This window comes from Podarcis melisellensis, assembly GCF_964234715.1.
Source record: "Podarcis melisellensis genome assembly, chromosome: 3".
Taxonomy (NCBI): domain Eukaryota; kingdom Metazoa; phylum Chordata; class Lepidosauria; order Squamata; family Lacertidae; genus Podarcis; species Podarcis melisellensis.
In genome coordinates this window covers 94,950,240-94,962,831 of record NC_138530.1, presented here as the reverse complement: position 1 = coordinate 94,962,831, position 12,592 = coordinate 94,950,240, and positions in this window count along the sequence as shown.

Genomic DNA, 12,592 nt, shown 5'->3' with positions numbered 1-12,592 from the left:
TGACACAGAAAGAGGTAGATGAACCTGTCAGTTTCAGTTTCTTGTTTTTGCAATTTTCAGTTCTCCACATTTTTCTTTCTAAGTCATGAGAATTTGTCAGCATTTTCATGCAAATTTCTCTTAATATACACATTTTCTATGCAATTTCCCCTAATATAATGCATTTTACGTTACATTAATTAAAGCTTCATTTTTGTGCGAAGTTTTCCTTAATGTATGTATTTTGGGGAACTGCATCATAAAAATTGGAGATGTACAAATGGAGGATAGTTGTACACATATTGTTTTGCAAACTGCATATCAAGTGTACGCTACAGAACTTTGTGCCCTGCCATGCTAAAGGTAAAGGTAAAGGTAAAAGGACCCCTGACCATTAGGTCCAGTCGTGACCGACTCTGGGGTTGCGGCGATCATCTCGCTTTATTGGCGGAGGGAGCTGGCGTACAACTTCCGGGTCATGTGGCCAGCATGACTAAGCCGCTTCTGGCGAACCAGAGCAGCGCACAGAAACACCGTTTGCCTTCCCGCCGTAGTGGTACCTATATATATACTTGCACTTTGACATGCTTTTGAACTGCTAGGTTGGCAGGAGCACGGACCAAGCAATGGGAGCTCACCCCGTTGTGGGGATTCGAACCGCTGACCTTCTGATCAGCAAGCCCTAGGCTCTGTGTTTTAACCCACAGCACCACCCGCATCCCTGCCCTGCCATGCTAGGTTTCCACTAATAAGGAATGTGTGAGGGAATGAAACATTGAACATTTGATTGGTTCCTCAACTACTTTCTAGAGAGAACGTCCCATCTGCTTATCTGTAGACATCATGTGAAGTTATCGTGAATAGGCACACATGCCACCCAACTCTATGCATATTTATTTGTGGATCAATGGCTGCAAGACTTGTTAAATCTTGCAGCTCACAAACAAACAGGAAATATGAGGGGTGGAAGATAAAAAAATATCTGGCAGAATTTCTCAGCATCGTGATTGGAAAATGAACACCCTACTATTCCTTCTCTGGACCATAAAGAAGGCTGATCACCGAAGAATTGATGCTTTTGAATTATGGTGCTGGAGGAGACTCTTGAGAGTTCCATGGGCTGCAAGAAGATTAAACGTATCCATTCTTAAGGAAATCAGCCCTGAGTGCTCACTGGAAGGACAGATCGTGAAGCTGAGGCTCCAATACTTTGGCCACTTCATGAGAAGAGAAGACTCCCTGGAAAAGACCCTGATGTTGGGAAAGATGGAGGGCACAAGGAGAAGGGGACGACAGAGGACGAGATGTTGGACAGTGTCCTCAAAGCTACCAGCATGAGTCTGACCAAACTGCGGGAGGCAGTGGAAGACAGGAGTGCCTGGCGAGCTCTGGTCCATGGGGTCACGAAGAGTCGGACATGACTAAACAACTAAACAACAACAACAACTCTTCCTTCTGCATCACCAGCACCATGGGTGCAAGTTACCTAACAAATTCTGGTAGCAGAAGCCCTACATGGAAGCACAACAGGGCTATCTCCTGTCTCCTTCCCACAAGTCCTAAAATTGCCTGGGGGTGGTCAAAAAGCCCCTAGAATAGCACATGCAGTGGGGATCATTCTGATATGCTTGCATAGATGGAATGTTGTGGTGGTGAATTATTTTCCTTTCCCCCCTTTATTCCCCATTAACGAAAATTATTACTAGAATGGCCAATCGGTAGATGTATAAACAGGCTGGGAACTGCTGCTCTGAGAGGGGTCTCCTAGCAAACGACAGCACCCAAGATTCTTTGCAGGAAGCCATGCCTGTCAAAGTGGTATAAGAGTGCTATAAATGAATTGGTGTGTATGTCACCTTAGAAGGTGTCCCTCATCACCTTAGTTCGCTGGTCTTCAGCCTTGTGTCTACAGTTTCCATCCTCCCAAACCAGCTTAGCCAATGGCCACTGGTGATGGGAATTGTAGTCAGACAGAACCTGGTGACCCAAGGTTGAAGAACACTGCTGGAGCTGTGCTACTGGATAGTTGAAGAAAAATCCCTAGTGCCTTTAGTTGGCATTTCATTTCTTAGAAGTTTCTTACCCAATAATGTTCAGTACTATTTTTTATTTGCATAGAATTGTACCTTGCCACAAAACAATGAATGGATGGGGAAGCAGACAAGGCATGGGTCACCTTTCTTAGAAAGAGTAAATGAAAGTAGGTTTCCTAGAATTTGGGGGATGTTACCTTTTGATTCAGGCAAATAAGGACCAAATGTGTGTTTTTTTATTTTTAAAAAGACTAAGCTTTTGCTCTCAAGTAAAATTCCTTTAAAAGTATGTAGTCAAAAGGGAACGGTAATCTTTATAGCCGGAGGGTTTCATGACATGTCTGTTTTATTGCTTAGAAACAGTCAGCTCAACCTAGCCCTGGTGGAGCTTCACTTAAACTAAGTGAGGCACACACAGGAGAGAGATTTAGATCAATAGGCTTGTATTGACATAAAGTAATGCTTATATGTGTGCCATTAAACCAATGACCCCTTTCCTCCTAAACTTTGTATGCTTAGCTGCAACTGTATTCGGAGGGACAAAATCCAGACTGGAGAACTCTGAATAAAGCTAAAACGAAAATAATAGTAACAATAGTGGCCACAACGAAAATTAAAAGTTAGTAACTTTCACCCACTTAATAGAAATATTTACCTGCATTCACCTCTATCCATACATACACACTCACTCAGAAAGCAGTGACATCAACGGGCAATTACAGGCCAGTAAATCTTAGCTTCAGAGTGCAAACTGACCTTCACCTCCTGCTCATTCCACTGATTAAATGGACATATTTACCTATGATGCAAGATTGGTCTAAGCTTTGTTTAACCTTCTTTTTTGGGGTACTCATTATCCCATACATCTCAACAGGCTGTGAAAAAGACTTCTGGGTTAGGCATTGGAGATAAGTGGATGTGAACAGGGAGGTTTTGAAGGAAGGTTTTCAAAAGGGGTTCAACATTTGTTTGTGTGAAACATATTAACATACATACGACACAGTTAGATGATCCGAAGGTACACAAACCAGTTCATCTGCTGAATCTAATCTGAGTTGACTTGATCCTGTCTATTGTCTGCACCGGATCCTGCCTGGGAATCCCTGTGTAAAACACTCTGAGCTCTTTAGGGGAAGGATGCAATAAATGAGGATAAATTAGGCATTATACACATGTTGTCTGCCATTTTATACACACTTTATCTAAGTATATGCAACCTGTACACATTGCTTGGCTGGAGAACTGCAGCTCTACGCCAGCAGAGTGACTCTCCCATCTCTCGTTGGGCAGAAACTGACATCCAATCTACACTAGATAGGGAGTTTGGATTGCACCCTGTTACATTGGGAGCAATCAGCTGAATGCATAGAAACTCCAAATGATACACAAATGCCCGTCACATTATCTCTGTACCAAACATGAATATCAAGCACATTCAGGCGAACAAGCTTAGATAGAAGCCTTCCTGCCATAGGGAACCTGTAGCATTCACTTCAGAATTTACTCAACACTCAGAAGTCAAGCCAGCACATGCAGAGATGTTGGGGTGGGTTTTTGGGCCCCATTCCCTTCCTGTTTAAGCACACAAGTATTCACCTAAATGCATTAAAATGGCTACCAAATAGTGTGAAATGCGGGAAATGAGTTCAGTCTAGAATTGCGTCCACCTTTGTTTAGAAGTGCAACATGTGATTTATTTTGTCAAAAACTGTTATTCTGTAGAGGACGATTGCAAATGTTTGAAATGTTCTAAGTCTTTTGGAGAAGCAGCAGAGGGTGACTAAAATTTCCGGAGTCCATCTGGAAACTTAGCAAGATAAACATATCGTTCATGAAGATTGAACTTGCTCTCCAAATTACCGTTTCTCAAAATGCACCATCTCATAAATTAGAAGTCTTCTAAATTGCATGTTGCCCATGTTTCTGTAATGCAGCTTAATTGTGACAAATGTTTTTAATTGTTTTCCAGCAATTGCAAGCATCTCGTTTTTGTGTGTGGAGACATTTCTGTCTGAATTTTTTTAAAGGTAATGTGTGTTAGTGTTAAAAGACTTGTCCTTTCCTTTTATGCCAGGATCTGTCAATCTGCTTCTTGAAAAGGTTACTTGCCTGGTTGCTTGACTAAATTATAAGTTAAAACATCTGTATTCGCTACTTCATGAATGAAGGCTCTAACGCTATGAGCTAATCTATTCCAACTGATTCTTGTCTGGAAAAATAATTTCCTTGTTCAGTGGTGAATGGAAAGAAGAAAAATGGAGAAGGGGAGCATTAACTACTACTTGCTTTATAGCTTTAACAATTTAGCTAATTCTCTTGTTTGGCAGTTGATGGTGGCCAATTAGATTTCGAAAGGCTTCTTGACGTTTCTGCTGTGCTATTCTCCTACAAGTGTGAAGTGAGCTATAACTGCAAAAACTATTTTCTTAGCTGTTGAGCTGGCCTATAATTGTTCTTCCAGATTCCCGGGGGGAATCTAGTGGCTGGGCAGCCCTTTCTCCTGTTTTCCTTCATTAGCTTGTGGCTAAAGCTATACATGGCAGACATTTTGATATGGCCCCAGTGATCCAATAGGGCCATACTGTTTTATTGGCTTTTGACTTCATTGGTGGCAGGTTGGGGGTAAGGGTGAGAGATATAACTTTGGCAGTCTATCAGAATACAACAATGGGGACATCTTCCCACATTGTTCCTTTGGAACAGGTGCCTCAGGTTCATGTGGGCCATAGGGCTTTGGATTGACTTGGGTTTCTATGTGAATTGAGTGCTGTAGATGAACTCTCCTTTCACACAAGGACTTTTGACATTGCAAAGGGACTGTTCCTCCCTCTCCTCTCTTTGTGCACCATAAAAAATGATCTGGATGGTTTGGGGGCACCTCCAGAACATATTTAGGTGGTACACAGGGCAGAGTGTGCAGGGAAAGGCGAAATAAGAAACTTCTGTTGCTCAGTGAAAAGTAATTACCATAGTGGGGCTGTTTTGTTGGGTACTGCCCTAAGTTTGGTTGCTGGAAGTTGGTGCTAAAAATGAGTTAGAATGAAATTTTGCATGAATTGCTCAAAATAATACAAGTAATGACAATAAGTAAATAACAATAAGATGATGATCATGATGACAACAACTACTGCTACCACTATTACTAAGAATTTGGATTTTGTATTGTGAAGTGTGTTTGACTCTGAAAGCAAGTGGAGTCTTGTTAAATTTTAAGGGAAATGAATTAAGTATCAGCTTGCAAAATTCAGTGTTTCACATTTTAAACTGTATCCATTACTGGTAATGTTGAGGTGAGGAGGCTGGCAAATTAGAAGGAAAGGCCCATCAACATAAACAGCAATTATTCCATTCAACTCTTCACTTCTAGCCCCAGTTTTGTATTCAGGCCTGGTTTTGTACTGGTCTGTATTTAGAAGCCAAACTGCTGATCTGTATAGTAGAGAGGGAGGAGAATTCACACTTTACAAAATAATACACGAAACTGAAACACAGTTTTTCTTTGAAATATTCACTTCTCCAAATTTTGCAACAAAGCTCAACTATATATATAAAAAAGTTGCATGTGGCAAACGTGGATCTGCCCTAAATATATCAGGCAGGTAAGTGTATATTCCTCCTGGTGGGGAACACAATTCTTTTAACAGGTAGACAGGATAAACAAACGAAAGGGTTTGCCAGCAATCCACATCTGAGGAAGGCCCAGATCCACTTTGGAATTCCAGAGCACCACTTTCAGCAAGCCCAAATGGTGGGATTCATAATCCAAGAAAAGAGAGATAATGTCTTCCAGATGACAACTTTCTGCATGGCAGTCAGGAGCCTTAAGCAAGAGAGAATTTTTCATTAACATTCAGATTACTTGTCATTTTGATTCACACTCTCTAAGGAAGCTAATTTGGACTGCAGCCAGCCTTACAGTGTGATGACAACACAACATGTTCCCCCACCTCTCCTTCGTTGCTAATGATTCCTTGAATGGCAGCTGTGGTCTCTGAGCTCAGCGTGACACGTTTTACCCACCGATATCAGAGCTGCTGTAGGCTTCGTTCTTCTCCTCTCCTCATCCTGCTGGTCTTGCGCTGCCTCCTGATCATGTCTGTGCCTGCACATGCACCAGTCGCATCCATATGTTTTGGCTTATCTGTTGTCTGTCATAGTGTAGGGTATGCAGCAAGAGATGACTGCTTTCAAAACTACCCATGCTAGCTGTTATGGCCACCAGAATCCTGCTAGTGAAAGAATCACACTGAGTCAAACGTCTGCAAAGCCATTCTCAAACTTTGAATTTTTTATGCACAGTTTTTGAATTGGTATCCTATGACTTCCAGGACAGGCATTTGCTAGGGTTAAGGCCTCAAAGCATTCCTCTGGCAGTCTAGCTCAGGCAACCAATGTCTAACCCAGCCCTTTGCCCTTTGCCAACCTGGTTCCCTTCCAGAGAGCCTCTCCCAGAGAGCCAGTGTGGTGTAGTGGTTAAGAGCAGTAGACTCATAATCTGGTGAACCTGGTTCATGTCTCCGCTCCTCCACATGCAGCTGCTGGGTGACCTTGGGCTAGTCACATTTCTTTGAGGTCTCTCGGCCTCACTCACCTCAAATAGTGTTTGTTGTGAGAGAGGAAGGGAAAGAAGACTGTTAGCCACTTTGAGACTCCTTCGGCTAGTGATAAAGCAGGATATCAAATCCAAACTCCTCCCCCTCCCCCCTATGTTTTCAACTACAACTCCCATCAGCCCCAGTCAGAAATATTCTGAAAGGCGAAGATCAAAAGGCCTTCACTCTTTAGAGGATGATGAATGTGCATGGATTCCATCAATGTAGTACTGGAGCTTTTCTTATCAGATGTGGAAATGAGTGAAGGCTCTGTATCTTGAAGGAAGGGAAGTTTGGAAAGCCTAACTCAACAGTTCACTCCTCCTTCCAAGCCCATTACAAATTGGGGCCCTGGCCTCTTTGAGGATCAGCCCAGGTAAGGGCCATAACATCTACCTTACATGCAGAAGACCCCAGATTCAATCCCTGGTGTCTCTAGGCAGGCCTAGGAGAGAATCTAGTGGCATAGTGTGGGGGGGCACCACAGGGTGGTTGCCCTGGATGCAAAATTGTTAGGGGTGCAAAATTTCAACGCCTGGTGCTGCCTCAGTACAGCTGTGCACTTTCGCTGCTGGGCTCCATTGAAAATGGCTTCTCCATGTGAACCAGGAAGTGACCGCATGGACTCTTCTTTTCTTTGCTGTGCAGTTGCGATCTCCCAGGTGACACGGATGCCATTGGGCAGTCGAATGTGCACATGTACTCCAGTAGTTTTCCTTCCTCCCTCCCAGTCCTTTGCATGGCCCTGGGAGCTAGGAACCCGTGCTATGCCACTGAGAAAACCTTATCTGAAATATGGGGAACCAGTCAGTGGCAACAACAGTGAATGAGATGTACTAAGTATGTAACGGGATCACCTCTCCGAAAGCCCTTCCCACCACTAGCATGTCCACCATTGACATTGTGTCCCACCACCTAACTAGAGATGTTTAGAGTGATAAAACAGTGCGGGTGAGTGATAACGATTCGACAGTTCAGCAATCTAAGGCAAAAGATAGAGATTGTCTGTGCATCTCCCAGGTAATAGTTTGTGTCTCTTGATGAATCTTGGCTTGCTTCCCTGACTCTCGGTGTGCTATTAATATTTTGAAGTTGGTTTAATTTTGCTGATCCTCTCATGCACCTTTTTTTATGTAAATGCCCATAAGCCTCTTTCTGTGTGAACAAGAATTTTTACATAATAAAAGCACCAGGGTGAATCCGTGGTTACTGGCACAGAGCAGAAAATTCATCCATTTTATATCAGGATTTAATTTGAAAGTCTGGATTACTTAAAATGCATTTTTCCCTACATCTGACCTACTTTTTAAATCTTTAATATTCCAATTTGATTTCTTCACAACATGGTGCTTGAAGATATGCCTGCTCCAGCCAGCTTCTAACTAGTAACGTAATTCTGTGCTGGGTGGAAGAAAAAGAGAGTTTACAACAGCACATGAGAAAGATCAAGCACTGCAAAATCCCCCCAGTACCATTTCAGCACTGATATAAAATTCACATTTTGGCCACAAAAAAGTTCTGTGATTTTTGAAGATGATCTCAAGTAGAGACTAGTGAGGTCTAATTAATAACTAGACAACCCCCGGTTTAGTATAGACATTTTTGTTGTTTTTAATAACATCTTTAGCTACTAATGAAATTGGCCAGAGCTCCAACTTTCCTTTCTAACCTTCCTTCTTACTCAGAACTAAGGAATCTGCCAATACTGAATCAGACCATTGGTCGATCTGGCTCAACCTTTCCCAACCTGACACCCTCCCACTATTTTGGACTACAGCACCCATCAGACTCAGCCAGCATGGCCAATGATCAGGGGTTATGGGTGTTGTAATCTGTTCCCAGGCCTCCTTCGAGGTGCTGGGGTTTGAAGTTCTGTATGCAAAGTGTGTGCCCTACTGCTGACCTATGACTCTGGCACTAAAGGATAAATAAGACAGTACAATATTCCTGCTATTCCTGACATTTAGGCAGGAGTATGAGTGACTCTGTGGGTTAAACCACAGAGCCTAGTATTTGCTGATCAGAAGGTCGATGGTTTGAATCGCTGCGACAGGGTGAGCTCCCGTTGCTCGATCCCTGCTCCTGCCAACCTAGCAGTTTGAAAGCACGTCAAAGTGCAAGTAGATAAATAGGTACCGCTCCGGAGGGAAGGTAAACGGTGTTTCTGTGCGCTGCTCTGGTTCGCCAGAAGTGGTTTAGTCATGCTGGCCACATGACCCAGAAGCTGTACAGCGGCTCCCTTGGCCAATAAAGCGAGATGAGCACCGTAACCCCAGGGGTCCCTTAACCTTTTACCAATGCTTACTCCAAAATTGTATTCGGAATCACTGTGATCAGTATCCCTTGTTAACTGCTCCTTTTATAGTAAATTTCTCTCTCTCTCTCTCTCTCTCTCTCTCTCTCTCTCTCTCTCTCTCTCTCTCACACACACACACACACACACACACACGATAATGTGGGAATGTGTTGAGGAGTCTTCATTTTCTTACCCCTTTCATCTAGTGTTAGGCCACTTTACATGATGTGATTTACAGGATGTATGCTACAGATGGATGCTATAGCTAAATTATAATATTTCACACATGAGGAGACATGATTTTATTTTGTGGACCACCTGGAGAAGTTCGATTAACTTAATATATGCTACAGCAGCTAAATAATAATTATAACTGTAATAAAAAATAGAATTGGTCAAGTTCCCTGCCATGTGTATTCTTAGCATCTGTGCGATTATAAAGACGATACGGGACCATTTTTAACTTTGCTGGCTTCAGGATATGCAGCGGAGGTCTGCATTCATTCCTGTGCTAAAAATGTGACGTGTGCAGCTGCCTTCTGTCCCCAGTCTATTGAACTGAATGTTGATAATATGAAACATCTCTTTTCTTTTTTTAAAAAAGTCCCTGGCTGTACTACTGTAAGAAGCTCTTGCAATATATTTTGCACATCAGATGAGATCCATTGTTCAGCTGTTGATGTGTATCTGGAGACATGTGGATTACAAGTAATGGAGTTATTTGTTAGGCACATGTCTGGTCATATGAAAGGTGTTGTTTGTTAAGGTTTCTCCACTGGTTCTAGTGGGCTAGAGCAAGCAATAAAAGTGCCTCAGGGAGCTCTCTGTTTGTGTCAATGTACATGTTCCTGTTCATAAGTTGATATATTTTCAATGGTTTCCCTAAGAATGTAAACTGCACACCTTGGAGCTAAAATAGAGCTTGGAAAATGATGTTCAGCATGCAGCTGCATTGAATGAGACTTAACAGCACAATCCTAACCATGTTTATTCAGAAGTAAGTCCTCATAACAGGACTTACTCCCAAGTAAGTGGAGTTTTTCGATTTCAGCATACTATCTGGGTAGCCATGCCCACTTAAGCTCACTCCATTTGCAAAAGGAAGAAGTTGGGAGTCTGGGTCAGTTCCTTTGTGCAGTGGATACCGACTTTAAGTTAACAATTTTATTAATTTTTTCACAAGGAAGTAAGCTATAGGAAAATGACTTTACAGCAGCAGCGCCCAACTTTTTTTGTCCGTCCAAAAATCTAAGATATTGACGTGTGTGCCACAAAATACCCATTTCACAGAAGGAAATAGGGCAATGCCCAGTTACCCCCATGGGCAAAACACACCCACCTGAAAATGAAGAAAACACAGATTAAAAAAATGCAGGCACCCCCTCTGCCCCAAAACTCTCATTTTAAAAAATTGGCAGGGGGCCTTAGTAGTCACCAAAAAGGAGATATTTGAGGGCACTGTGGGTATCCCAGTTCTATAGAGTCTTATTTGGTCCTATTATTTCAGTAGGTGAAAGCCTTTGTCACACGGAGGGGTTTCAGATTCTGAGCTTTTAACTGAACTGTAGATTTTCCCAGAACCCACCCCCTCCCAAAGGGCACAGGAAGAACCTGGGCTGTGGCTTTGGGCATCTCTGGTCAGTCTGCATGGCTTTGTCTTTTGAGTTGTCTCCAAAGGACTGGGAAAGCACTTACATAGCAGAGCCTTCCCAGTCCTCTTTGTCCAGCTCTAGCATCAGCTTCTGCCCCCCCCCTTTAAAAAGCGACAGTATTTTCAGTGCAGTTCCCCAGCCAACTACTGTAATGTGCATAAAAATGCACGTACTAGAGTAAAGCATGCATCAAAATGCATATATTAGTGAAGATAACATGCATTGCATTAGGGAATAAAATGCATTGCATTGGGGAAAATTGCTTTGCAAAACTGTGGATACTCAGCAAAATTGCATCCAGAAATGAACATGCTAGGAGAAATTTGCACTGAAATGCTGGTGAATTTTCATGAGGACTTTAAAAAACAAACAAGCCACAGACTGATGCAGAAATACAGAGAACTTAAGGCTGGAAAAATGAGAAAGCAAAACTGATACATTTTCCCATCCCTGCACACCTGGAAGCAGTAGATTGAGTTTGTGAACCAGGACGTGCAACTTCCAGGCAGTCTGAAGTTCTGGCACTACTCTCTTTTCCTTTTTCAAATTAAGTAGTAACTACACCCAAATAGCATATATTTGCAAGCTCAAATATCGTACTATTATTCCAGCTATGACATAATGGTGAGCGAAACAAACAGATGGGGGCAGGATGAGATAACAGTAATTTAAGCATGTTTTTCCTTGGCTGTCTCACCCGAGAGACAGGTAATCTCGCTGGGTAAAGTTTAGTCCTAATTAGAGTAATGTCAGCGGAACAGTTATTGTCACAATCAGGGGCACCAGCAGACAGGTGGTGGGAAGGAACATGCTATAAAGGATATGTTTCACATAATAAAGTCCTCTGAGATTAGGATGATCTTGGTGCTCTTTCGAAAATTGCCCTTTTCACTGACAATCAGGTCCCAAACCCGTCTCTCTCTCTCTCTCTCTCTCTCTCTCTCTCTCTCTCTCTCTCTCTCTCTCTCTCTCTCTCTCTCTCTCTCTCTCTCTCTCTCTCTCTCTCCCCCTCCCTCCCTCCCTCCCTCCCTCCCTCCCTCCCCTCCACTCAAAGGCATAGCATGCAAAATACCTTTGGTATACTTGGGTTCGTGCATAGAACTGTGTTTGCTGGTGCTGAGAGAATGTCAAATGTAGTGAAAAGGAAGCAAATAGATTTTTCTCCCCTGCTCTAGTGTGTCAGCATGGCCATTTGATGGGAAGGGTGAGTCTGCGCATGAAACAGGCAACTCAGGTGCTCCAATCCTGGAAAAACGCTTGATGCCATAGACCAGGCATGTCCAACAGGTCGATCACGATCTACTGGTAGATCCCTGTGAGGTTTTGGTAGATCACGGTCGATCTCTGGCTCCCTTTCCCTAGCGTCGCTAAAACTGACTCCTGCCCTGCTCCCTTGCCCCGCTCTCCATTGTTGTTTGATCTCTGGAAGGGAAGATGGAGCTTTCTCTGTGCTGCTGTTTTGATCCATAGCGATCTTTTTGCGATCCATTGTGATTCATCCATAGCAATCTTTTACCCCTATGTCCCTTGCCTTTAACCTCCCCCAAAACAGAAATCCCCCCACAAAAGATTTCAAGCTGACCCCCCCCCCACCAAATTGCCAGTTTTTGATTCTGAAAGTAGATTGCAGTCTCTTGAGAGTTGACCACCCCTGCCACAGACCAAGGGCAGGAATTTTTTTTCCAGCCTGAGGGCCACATTTATTTCTGGACAACCTTTTGGGGGCCACATGCCAAAAGCGGGCAAGGGCAGAAGGAAAACTGGGAGGGGCAATGAATGTAAAGCTCACCTTTGCACAGTAGGCTAGTTTCTGCACACACTCTCACACTTACCTCTCTCTTCCATCCAGGTAAGCAAAATGCACCACAGTGGCGTTGTTAGAGAAGCAGGGGACAGACCTCCCCGGGTGACACTTACCTTTGAAGGCGGCACGCTGGAGCCCAAGGTGGCATGCAAAATCAGGTGCCCCAAGAACCCAGCACGCCGCTCACAAAAGCAGCATGAGACTGGGCTCACAGCACACCTGAGCTACTGCGTACC